This window comes from Tachyglossus aculeatus, chromosome Y4, assembly GCF_015852505.1.
Source record: "Tachyglossus aculeatus isolate mTacAcu1 chromosome Y4, mTacAcu1.pri, whole genome shotgun sequence".
Classification (NCBI taxonomy): Eukaryota; Metazoa; Chordata; class Mammalia; order Monotremata; family Tachyglossidae; genus Tachyglossus; species Tachyglossus aculeatus.
Genome location: NC_052096.1, coordinates 12,342,848 through 12,353,776, shown reverse-complemented (window position 1 = coordinate 12,353,776; position 10,929 = coordinate 12,342,848).

The window sequence follows — 10,929 nt, the reverse complement described above, 5'->3', positions numbered from 1 at the left end:
AGTAAAATAAATAAATAAATAAATAAATAGAGTAATAAATATGTACAACCATATATACATATATACAGGTGCTGTGGGGAAGGGAAGGAGGTAAGACGGGGGGGATGGAGAGGGGGACGAGGGGGAGAGGAAAGAAGGGGCTCAGTCTGGGAAGGCCTCCTGGAGGAGGTGAGCTCTCAGCAGGGCCTTGAAGGGAGGAAGAGAGCTAGCTTGGCGGATGGGCAGAGGGAGGGCATTCCAGGCCCGGGGGATGACGTGGGTCGGGGGTCGATCGGGCCTCAGAGTCAAATGACCTGGATTCGAATCCGGTCCGCTCTGTGACCTCGGACAACTCGCGTCCCTTCTCCGTGCCTCAGTTTCCTCACGTGCACAAGGGGGATTGAGACCGTGAGCCCCACGTGGGACTGTGAGCCCACTGTTGGGTAGGGACTGTCTCTATATGTTGCCAATTTGGACTTCCCAAGCGCTTAGTACAGTGCTCCGCACAGAGTAAGCGCTCAATAAATGCGATTGATGATGATGATGACGGGAACCGGGTCCAACCCAACTTCTTGTACTCTGCCCCACCTCTGTGGAAAGAGTACGGGCTCCGGAGTCAGAGGTCGTGGGTTCAAATCCCGGCTCCGCCGCTTAGCTGTGTGACTTCGGGCAAGTCACTTCACTTCTCTGGGCCTCAGTCACCTCATCTGGAAAATGGGGATGAAGACTGGGAGCCCCCCGTGGGACAACCTGATCACCTTGTAAGCTCCCCAGCGCTTAGAACAGTGCTTTGCACATAGTAAGCGCTTAATAAATGCCATCATTATTATTATTATTATTACCCCGGCCTTTCACGTAGCAGGCAGAGCCCAGGCCTGAGAGTCGGAAGGACCTGGGTTCTAATCCCGGCTTCACTACTTAATAATAATGGCATTTATTAAGCGCCTACTATGTGCAAAGCACTGTTCTAAGCGCTGGGGAGGTTACAAGGTGATCAGGTTGTCCCACGGGGGGCTCACAGTCTTCATCCCCATTTTACAGATGAGGGAACTGAGGCCCGGAGAAGTTAAGTGACTTGCCCAAAGTCACACAGCTGACAAGTGGCGGAGCCGGAATTTGAACCCATGACCTCTGACTCCAAAGCCCATGCTCTTTCCACTGAGCCACGCTGCTTCTCTATTTGTCTGCAGGGTGACCTTGGGCGAGTCACTTCACTTCTCTGGGCATTAATGACCTCATCTGTAAAACAGAGGTTAAGGCCGTGAGCCCCACGTGGGACAGGGACTGCGTCTCACCTGATTAGCTTGCTTCTCTATTATTTATTAGGCACTTACTATGTGCCAAGCACTGTTCTAAGCCTCCAATCCCCCTGCATTATTATTATTCATAATAATGATGATGGTATTTGTTAAAACGCTTACTATGCATGGTAAGCGCTCAATAAATACGATTGATGATGATGATGATCTCTACTCGGATGTCCCACCAACATCTCGAGCTGAATGCAACAGAACTCCTCATCCTGTACATATGTTTGTACATATTTATTACTCTATTTATTTTACTTGTACGTATCTATTCTATTTATTTTATTTTGTTAGTATGTTTGGTTTTGTTCTCTGTCCCCCCCCGTTTTAGACTGTGAGCCCAATGTTGGGTAGGGACTGTCTCTATATGTTGCCAATTTGTACTTCCCAAGTGCTTAGTACAGTGCTCTGCACATAGTAAGCGCTCAATAAATACGATTGATGATGATGATGATGATGCACTTAACCAATACCATTACTACTGCACATAGTAAGCGCTTAATAAATGCCATTATTATTATTATTATTATTATTATTATTATTATTATTATTGGAGAAGCAGCGTGGCTCAGTGGAAAGAGCCCGGGCTTTGGAGTCAGAGGTCATTCATTCATTCGTTCATTCAATCGTATGTATTGAGCGCTTACTGTGTGCAGAGCACTGGACTAAGCGCTTGGGAAGTCCAAGTTGGCAACATCTAGAGACGGTCCCTACCCAACAGTGGGCTCACAGTCTAAAAGGGGGAGACAGAGAACAAAACAAAACCTATTAACAAATTAACAAAATCAAATAAATAGAATAAATACACACAGATAAGGTCACGGGCTCAAACCCCGGCTCCGCCAATGGTCAGCTGTGTGACTTTGGGCGAGTCACTTCACTTCTCTGGGCCTCAGTGACCTTATCTGGAAGATGGGGATGAATCAATCAATCAGTCAATCGTACTTATTGAGCGCTTACTGTGTGCAGAGCACTGTACTAAGCGCTTGGGAAGTACAAGTTGGCAACATATAGAGACAGTCCCTACCCAGCAGTGGGCTCACAGTCTAGAAGGGGGAGACAGAGAACAAAACCAAACATACTAACAAAATAAAATAAATAGAATAGATATGTACAAGTAAAATAAATAAATAAATAGAGTAATAAATCTGTACAAACATATATCCATATATACAGGTGCTGTGGGGAAGGGAAGGAGGTAAGATGGGGGGATGGAGAGGGGGACGAGGGGGAGAGGGGGAGAGAGACTGTGAGCCCCCAGTGGGACGGCCTGATCACCTTGTAACCTCCCCAGCGCTTAGAACAGTGCTTTGCACATAGTAAGAGCTTAACAAATGCCATCATTATTATTATTATTGTTATTATTATCCACCCTGGTGCTTCGAGCAGTGCCCGCACCCTGTATGAGCCTAAGAAATACCACAATTATTATTATCATTATTAGCAAAGTATGTTTGGTTTTGTTCTCTGTCTCCCCCTTTTAGACTGTGAGCCGGCTGTTGGGTAGGGACTGTCTCTCTATGTTGCCAACTTGGACTTCGCAAGCGCTTAGTACAGTGCTCTGCAATCAATCAATCAATCAATCGTATTTATTGAGCGCTTACTGTGTGCAGAGCACTGGACTAAGCGCTTGGGAAGTCCAAGTTGGCAACATCTAGAGACGGTCCCTACCCAACAGTGGGCTCACAGTCTAAAAGGGGGAGACAGAGAACAAAACCAAACATACTAACAAAATAAAATAAATAGAATAGATATGTACAAGTAAAATAAATAGAGTAATAAATATGTACAAACATATATACATCATCATCATCATCATCATCAATCATATTTATTGAGCGCTTACTGTGTGCAGAGCACTGGACTAAGCGCTTGGGAAGTCCAAGTTGGCAACATCTAGAGACAGTCCCTACCCAACAGTGGGCTCACAGTCTAAAAGGGGGAGACAGAGAACAAAACCAAACATACTAACAAAATAAAATAAATAGAATAGATATGTACAAGTAAAATAAATAGAGTAATAAATATGTACAAACATATATACATCATCATCATCATCATCAATCATATTTATTGAGCGCTTACTGTGTGCAGAGCACTGGACTAAGCGCTTGGGAAGTCCAAGTTGGCAACATCTAGAGACAGTCCCTACCCAACAGTGGGCTCACAGTCTAAAAGGGGGAGACAGAGAACAAAACCAAACAGACTAACAAAATAAAATAAATAGAATAGATATGTACAAGTAAAATAAATAAATAAATAAATAGAGTAATAAATATGTACAAACATATATACATCATCATAATCATCATCAATCGTATTTATTGAGTGCTTACTGTGTGCAGAGCACTGGACTAAGCGCTTGGGAAGTACAAGTTGGTAACATATAGAGACAGTACCTACCCAGCAGTGGGCTCACAGTCTAAAAGGGGGAGACAGAGAACAAAACCAAACATACTAACAAAATAAAATAAATAGAATAGATAGGTACAAGTAAAATAAATAGAGTAATAAATCTGTACAAACATCTGTCTAGGTGCTGTGGGGAAGGGAAGGAGGTAAGATGGAGGGGATGGAGAGGGGGACGAGGGGGAGAGGAAGGAAGGGGCTCAGTCTGGGAGCACACAGTAAGCGCTCAATAAATATGATTGATTGATTGATTGATTATCCTTGTTATTAGGCTGAATGGCAGGGAGGAGGCTGGAGACGCAGGCCACCCCCCCGCCCCCCTGCCCCGGCATCGACCCGGCGAGGGACAGACAGACGGACAAGGGTGGGCCCGGAGGGACGGACCGCTCCAAACCCGCCGCGGCCTGCTGGTCGACGTCTCCGCTCAGACGCCCGGGTCCCCTGCAGTGCTGGGTGGCCTGGGTGGGTAGCCTGGGGTCCCCCTCCCCTACCCGAGGACGGCATCTTTCCCCCCCCGGAGAAGACCCCGACTCCGTCTGACCCCGTGTCTTCTGTGAAGACGAATAGCCCGTTGCGCCTGGACGCTGCGCCCGCCTGTATTTTTTGATAAAGACTCGATCCCCAGTGGAACCGCCAGCCCCGTGTCTGTCTGGCCGGCCCTCCTCACCCCTCGGTCGGGCCCTGGGCAGCGGGGCGTACTACTTACTGGCTGCCATCGCCGCTCACCCACCCTTCCGCTTCTCGCGTCCGGGAGCGAGGGCGGGAAATGTGGGCAGCTGGGCCTTCGGCCTTGCCATTCTGCCCACAGAGGTGCCAGGGAGGGTGCCCTCCCCTTCCAACATTTGTTCTTCGAGAGGACCCCTGAGAAGCAGCGTGGCCTAATAATAATAATAATAATAATGGTATTTGTTAAGCGCTTACTATGTGCCAAGCACCGTTCTAAGCGCTGGGGAGGTTACAAGGTGATCAGGTTGTCCCACTGTGGGTGCATACAGTCCTCATCCCCATTTGACAGATGAGGTCACTGAGGCCCAGAGAATAATAATAATAATGGTATTTGTTAAGCGCTTACTATGTGCCAAGCACCGTTCTAAGTGCTGGGGAGGTTACAAGGTGATCAGGTTGTCCCATTGAGGGGCATACAGTCCTCATCCCCATTTGACAGATGAGGTCACCGAGGCCCAGAGAATAACTGTAATAATAATAATGGTATTTGTTAAGCGCTTACTATGTGCCAAGCACCGTTCTAAGCGCTGGGGAGGTTACAAGGTGATCAGGTTGTCCCACTGGGGGGGCATACAGTCCTCATCCCCATTTGACAGATGAGGTCACTGAGGCCCAGAGAATAATAATAATAATAATGGTATTTGTTAAGCGCTTACTATGTGCCAAGCACCGTTCTAAGCACTGGGGAGGTTACAAGGTGATCAGGTTGTTCCACGGGGGGCTCACAGTCTTCATCCCCGTTTTCCAGATGAGGGAACAGAGGCCCAGAGAAGTGAAGTGTCTTGCCCAAAGTCACACAGCTGACAAGTGACGGAGCCTGGATTTGAACCCCTGACCTCTGACTCCAAAGCCCGGGCTCTTTCCACTGAGCCACAATGCTTCCCCGTGGCTAGAGCCCGGGCCTGGGCATCGGAAGGGCCTGGATTCTAATCCCGGCTCCGCCACTTATCTGCCGTGTGACCTTGGGCGAGCCGCTTTGCTTCTCTGGGCCTCGGTCACCTCATCCACAAAGTGGGGATGGAGACCGGGAGCCCACGTGGATCAGAAACTGTGTCCACCCCGATTTGGTTGTTTACGCCCCAGCGTTTAGCACAGTGCCTGGCACTGAGTAGGCGCTTAATGAGTACCACAGTAAGAGGGGATGGGGAGAGACAGTTTGGGGAGCCTGGAGGGGCGTCCGACTAGGCCTGTGTGATGGGGTGGGGGGCGTTCAAAGTGCTCTGGAGTGGGAATGGGTAGAGGGCGGGGGGCGATCATTTCGGGGTCCGTCTGTGTAGCCCCCCACAGTGCGGATGGGAAGCAAGAGACGGCGCCCCGCATAAGCGCTTAGTCCAGTGCTCTGCACCCAGTAAGCGCTCAATAAATACGACTGACTGAAGGCGGGCTCTCCTTAAACGCGGGCTTCTGCCACAACGCGACCTCCTTCCTCCAGGAGAACGCGCGGGGGGGGGGGGGAGGGCTGGAGGGAAATGGGGGGCGTGGGAGTCCTGAGTTCGAGTCCCCCCCCACACACACACACACACACTGGCAGCTCCTAAAGGGGCTTGGGGGCGGATGGGAGGGAAGGACCGGCCTAGGCGTTGCCATGGCAACGGGTCCCCAGGATGCTGTCGCCTTCGCGGGAAACGTGACAGTTTGAGAGGGGAGGGGGAGGGGAGAGGGGGGAGGGCTCCCAAAGGGGACCCCCCCCACCCCACCCCCACCCGGCTCGGGAGCGCGCAGCCGGGCCCAGGCGCGGCCCCGCCCGCTCCCTCCCGCTTAGGGATGCGCGGCCCCGCCCCAGGGCCGAGGACGAGCACGGGGACGGGGGAAAACGGGGGAGGGCCGCCTATAGATGCCACCGAATCTCTTTCTGTCTGCCTCCCTGGGTGTCTCTGAATCTGTTTCTGTCTCCATAGCCTATAGATGTCTCTGAATCTTTCTGTCTCTATGGGCGTGTGCCTCTGGGTGTCTCTGAATCTGTCTCTGTCTGCCGCTATAGGTGCCCCTGAATCTGTTTCTGTCTGCCTTTAGAGGTGTGTCTATGCGTGCCTGAATCTGTCCCTGTCCGTCACTCTGGGTGTGTGCCTATAGATGTTTCCGAATCTCTTTCTGTGGGTGTCTCTGAATCTGTTTCTGTCTCCATAGCCTATAGATGTCTCTGAATCTGTTTCTGTCTGCTGCTATAGGTGTCTCTGAATCTGTTTCTGTCTGCCGCTATAGGTGCCTCTGAATCTGTTTCTGTCTGCCTTTAGAGGTGTGTCTATGCGTGCCTGAATCTGTCTCTGTCCGTCACTCTGGGTGTGTGCCTATGCATGTCTCCGAATCTCTTTCTGTCTGCTTCTCTGGGTGTCTCTGAATCTGTTTCTGTCTCCATAGCCTATAGATGTCTCTGAATCTTTCTGTCTCTATGGGCGTGTGCCTCTGGGTGTCTCTGAATCTGTCTCTGTCTGCCGCTATAGGTGCCCCTGAATCTGTTTCTCTCTGCCTTTAGAGGTGTGTCTATGCGTGCCTGAATCTCTCTCTGTCCGTCACTCTGGGTGTGTGCCTATAGATGTTTCCGAATCTCTTTCTGTGGGTGTCTCTGAATCTGTTTCTGTCTCCATAGCCTATAGATGTCTCTGAATCTGTTTCTGTCTGCTGCTATAGGTGTCTCTGAATCTGTTTCTGTCTGCCGCTATAGGTGCCTCTGAATCTGTTTCTGTCTGCCTTTAGAGGTGTGTCTATGTGTACCTGAACCTGTCTCTGTCCGTCACTCTGGGTGTGTGCTTATACATGTTTCCGAATCTCTTTCTGTCTGCCTCTCTGGGTGTCTCTGAATCTGTTTCTGTCTCCATAGCCTATAGATGTCTCTGAATCTGTTTCTGTCTCTATGGGCCTGTGCCTCTGGGGGTCTCTGAATCTGTCTCTGTCTGCCGCTATAGGTGCCCCTGAATCTGTTTCTGTCTGCCTTTAGAGCTGTGTCTATGCGTGCCTGAATCTGTCCCTGTCCGTCACTCTGGGTGTGTGCCTATAGATGTTTCCGAATCTCTTTCTGTGGGTGTCTCTGAATCTGTTTCTGTCTCCATAGCCTATAGATGTCTCTGAATCTGTTTCTGTCTGCTGCTATGGGTGTCTCTGAATCTGTTTCTGTCTGCCGCTATAGGTGCCTCTGAATCTGTTTCTGTCTGCCTTTAGAGGTGTGTCTATGCGTGCCTGAATCTGTCTCTGTCCGTCACTCTGGGTGTGTGCCTATGCATGTCTCCGAATCTGTTTCTGTCTGCTTCTCTGGGTGTCTCTGAATCTGTTTCTGTCTCCATAGCCTATAGATGTCCCTGAATCTGTTTCTGTCTCTATGGGCCTGTGCCTCTGGGGGTCTCTGAATGTGTCTCTGTCTGCCGCTATAGGTGCCTCTGAATCTGTTTCTGTCTGCCTTTAGAGGTGTGTCTATGCGTGCCTGAATCTGTCTCTTGTCCGTCACTCTGGGTGTGTGCCTATACATGTCTCCGAATCTCTTTCTGTCTGCCTCTATTGGTGTCTCTGAATCTGTTTCTGTCTCCATAGCCTATAGATGTCTCTGAATCTTTCTGTCTCTATGGGGGTGTGCCTCCGGGTGTCTCTGAATCTGTCTCTGTCTGCCGCTATAGGTGCCCCTGAATCTGTTTCTGTCTGCCTTTAGAGGTGTGTCTATGCGTGCCTGAATCTGTCCCTGTCCATCACTCTGGGTGTGTGCCTATAGATGTCTCCGAATCTCTTTCGTCTGCTTCAGTGGATGTGTGTATGTGGGTGTCTCTGAATCTGTTTCTGTCTCTATGGGCGTGTGTCTCTGGGTGTCTCTGAATCTGTCTCTGTCTGCCGCTATAGGTGTCCCTGAATCTGTTTCTGTCTGCCTTTAGAGGTGTGTCTATGCGTGCCTGAATCTGTCCCTGTCCAGCACTCTGGGTGTGAGCCTATAGATGTCTCCGAATCTCTTTCTGTCTGCCTCTCCGGGTGTGTGTCTATGGGTGTTTCTGAATCTGTTTCTGTCTCCATAGCCTATAGATGTCTGAATCTGTTTCTGTCTGCTGCTATAGGTGTCCCTGAATCTGTTTCTGTCTGCCTTTAGAGGAGTGACTATGCGTGCCTGAATCTGTCTCTGTCCGTCACTCTGGGTGTGTGCCTATACATGTCTCTGAATCTCTTTCTGTCTGCCTCTATAGGTGTCTCGGAATCTGTTTCTGTCTCCATGGCCTATAGATGTCCCTGAATCTGTTTCTGTCTCTATGGGCGTGTGCCTCCGGGTGTCTCAGAATCTGTCTCTGTCTGCCGCTGTAGGTGCCTCTGAATCTGTTTCTGTCTGCCTTTAGAGGTGTGTGTATGCGTGCCTGAATCTGTCCCTGTCCGTCACTCTGGGTGTGTGCCTATAAATGTCTCCGAATCTCTTTCTGTCTGCCTCAGTGGGTGTGTGTCTATGGGTGTCTCTGAATCTGTTTCTGTCTCCATAGCCTATAGATATCTCTGAATCTGTTTCCGTCTCTATGGGCGTGTGCCTCTGTGTGTCTCTGAATCTGTCTCTGTCTGCCGCTATAGGTGTCTCTGAATCTGTTTCTGTCTGCCTTTAGAGGTGTGTCTATGCGTGCCTGAGTCTGTCTCTGTCCGTCACTCTGGGTGTGTGCCTATAGATGTCTCCAAATCTCTTTCTGTCTGCCTCTCTGGGTGTGTGTCTATGGGTGTCTCTGAATCTGTTTCTGTCTCCATAGCCTATAGATGTCTCTGAATCTGTTTCTGTCTCTATGGGCGTGTGCCTCTGGGTGTCTCTGAATCTGTCTCTGTCTGCCGCTATAGGTGTCTCTGAATCTGTTTCTGTCTGCCTTTAGAGGTGTGTCTATGTGTGTCTGAATCTGTCTCTGTCCGTCCCTATGGGTGTGTGCCTATAGATGTCTCCGAATCTCTTTCTGTCTGCCTCTATGGGTGCCTCTGAATCTGTTTCTGTCTGTCTCTATAGGTGTGCATCTATAGATGTCTCTGAATCTGTTTCTGTCTTTATGGGTGCCTCTGAATCTGTTTCTGTCTGCCTCTATAGGTGTGCTCCTATAGATGTCTCTGAATCTGTTTCTGTCTTTATGGGTGTCTCTGAATCTGTTTCTGTCTGCCTCCATAGGTGTGTGTCTATGGGGGGTCTCTGAATCTGTTTCTGTCTCTATGGATGTGTGCCTATATAGGTGTCTCTGAATCTGTTTCTGTCTGCCTTTATAAGTGTGTCTATGCGTGCCTGAATCTGTCTCTGTCCGTCTCTATGGGTGTGTGCCTATAGATGTCTCCGAATCTCTTTCTGTCTGCCTCTACGGGTGCCTCTGAATCTGTCTCTGTCTGTCTCTATAGGTGTGCGCCTAGAGATGTCTCTGAATCTGTTTCTGTCTTTATGGGTGTCTCAATCTGTTTCTGTCTCTATAGGTGTGCATCTATAGATGTCTCTAAATCTGTTTCTGCCTGTCTCTATAGGTGGGCACCTATAGATGTCTCTGAATCTGTTTCTGTCTGCCTCCATAGGTGTGTGTCTATGGGGGTCTCTGAATCTGTTTCTGTCTCTCTGGATGTGGGTGTGGAGGGGAGGTCTCTAGAAGTCTCTGACTGTGTGTCTCTGCGGGTCTCCGGCAATATCCCAATCCCAGCTCATTCATTCAATCGTATTTATTGAGCGCTTACTGTGTGCAGAGCACTGGACTAAGCGCTTGGGAAGTACAAGTTGGCAACATATTCATTCAATCGTATTTACTGAGCGCTTACTGTGTGCAGAGCACTGTACTAAGCGCTTGGGAAGTACAAGTTGGCAACATATATTCATTCATTCATTCGATCGTATTTATTGAGCGCTTACTGTGTGCAGAGCACTGTACTAAGCGCTTGGGAAGTACAAGTCGGCAACATACAGAGATGGTCCTTACCCAACAGCGGGCTCACAGTCTAGAAAGGGGAGACAGACAACAAAATAAAACATATTAACAAAATAAAATAGAATAAATATGTACAAGTAAAATAGAGTAATATGTACAAGCATATTCATTCATTCATTCATTCAATCGTATTTATTGAGCGCTTACTGTGTGCAGAGCACTGTACTAAACGCTTGGGAAGTCCAAGTTGGCAACACACAGAGATGGTCCCTACCCAACAGCGGGCTCACAGTCTAGAAGGGGGAGACGGACAACAAAATAAAACATATTAATAAAATAAAATAGAATAAATATGTACAAGTAAAATAAATAGAGCAATAAATATGTACATTCATTCATTCAATCGTATTTATTGAGCACTTACTGCATGCAGAGCACTGTACTAAGTGCTTGGGAAGTCCAAGTTGGCAACATACAAAGACGGTCCCTACCCAACAGCGGGCTCACAGTGTAGAAGGGGGAGACAGACAACAAAACAAAACATATTAACAATATAAAATTGAATAAATATGTACAAGTAAAATAAATAGAGCAATAAATATGTACATTCATTCATTCAATCGTATTTATTGAGCACTTACTGCGTGCAGAGCACTGTACTAAGCACTTGGGAAGTC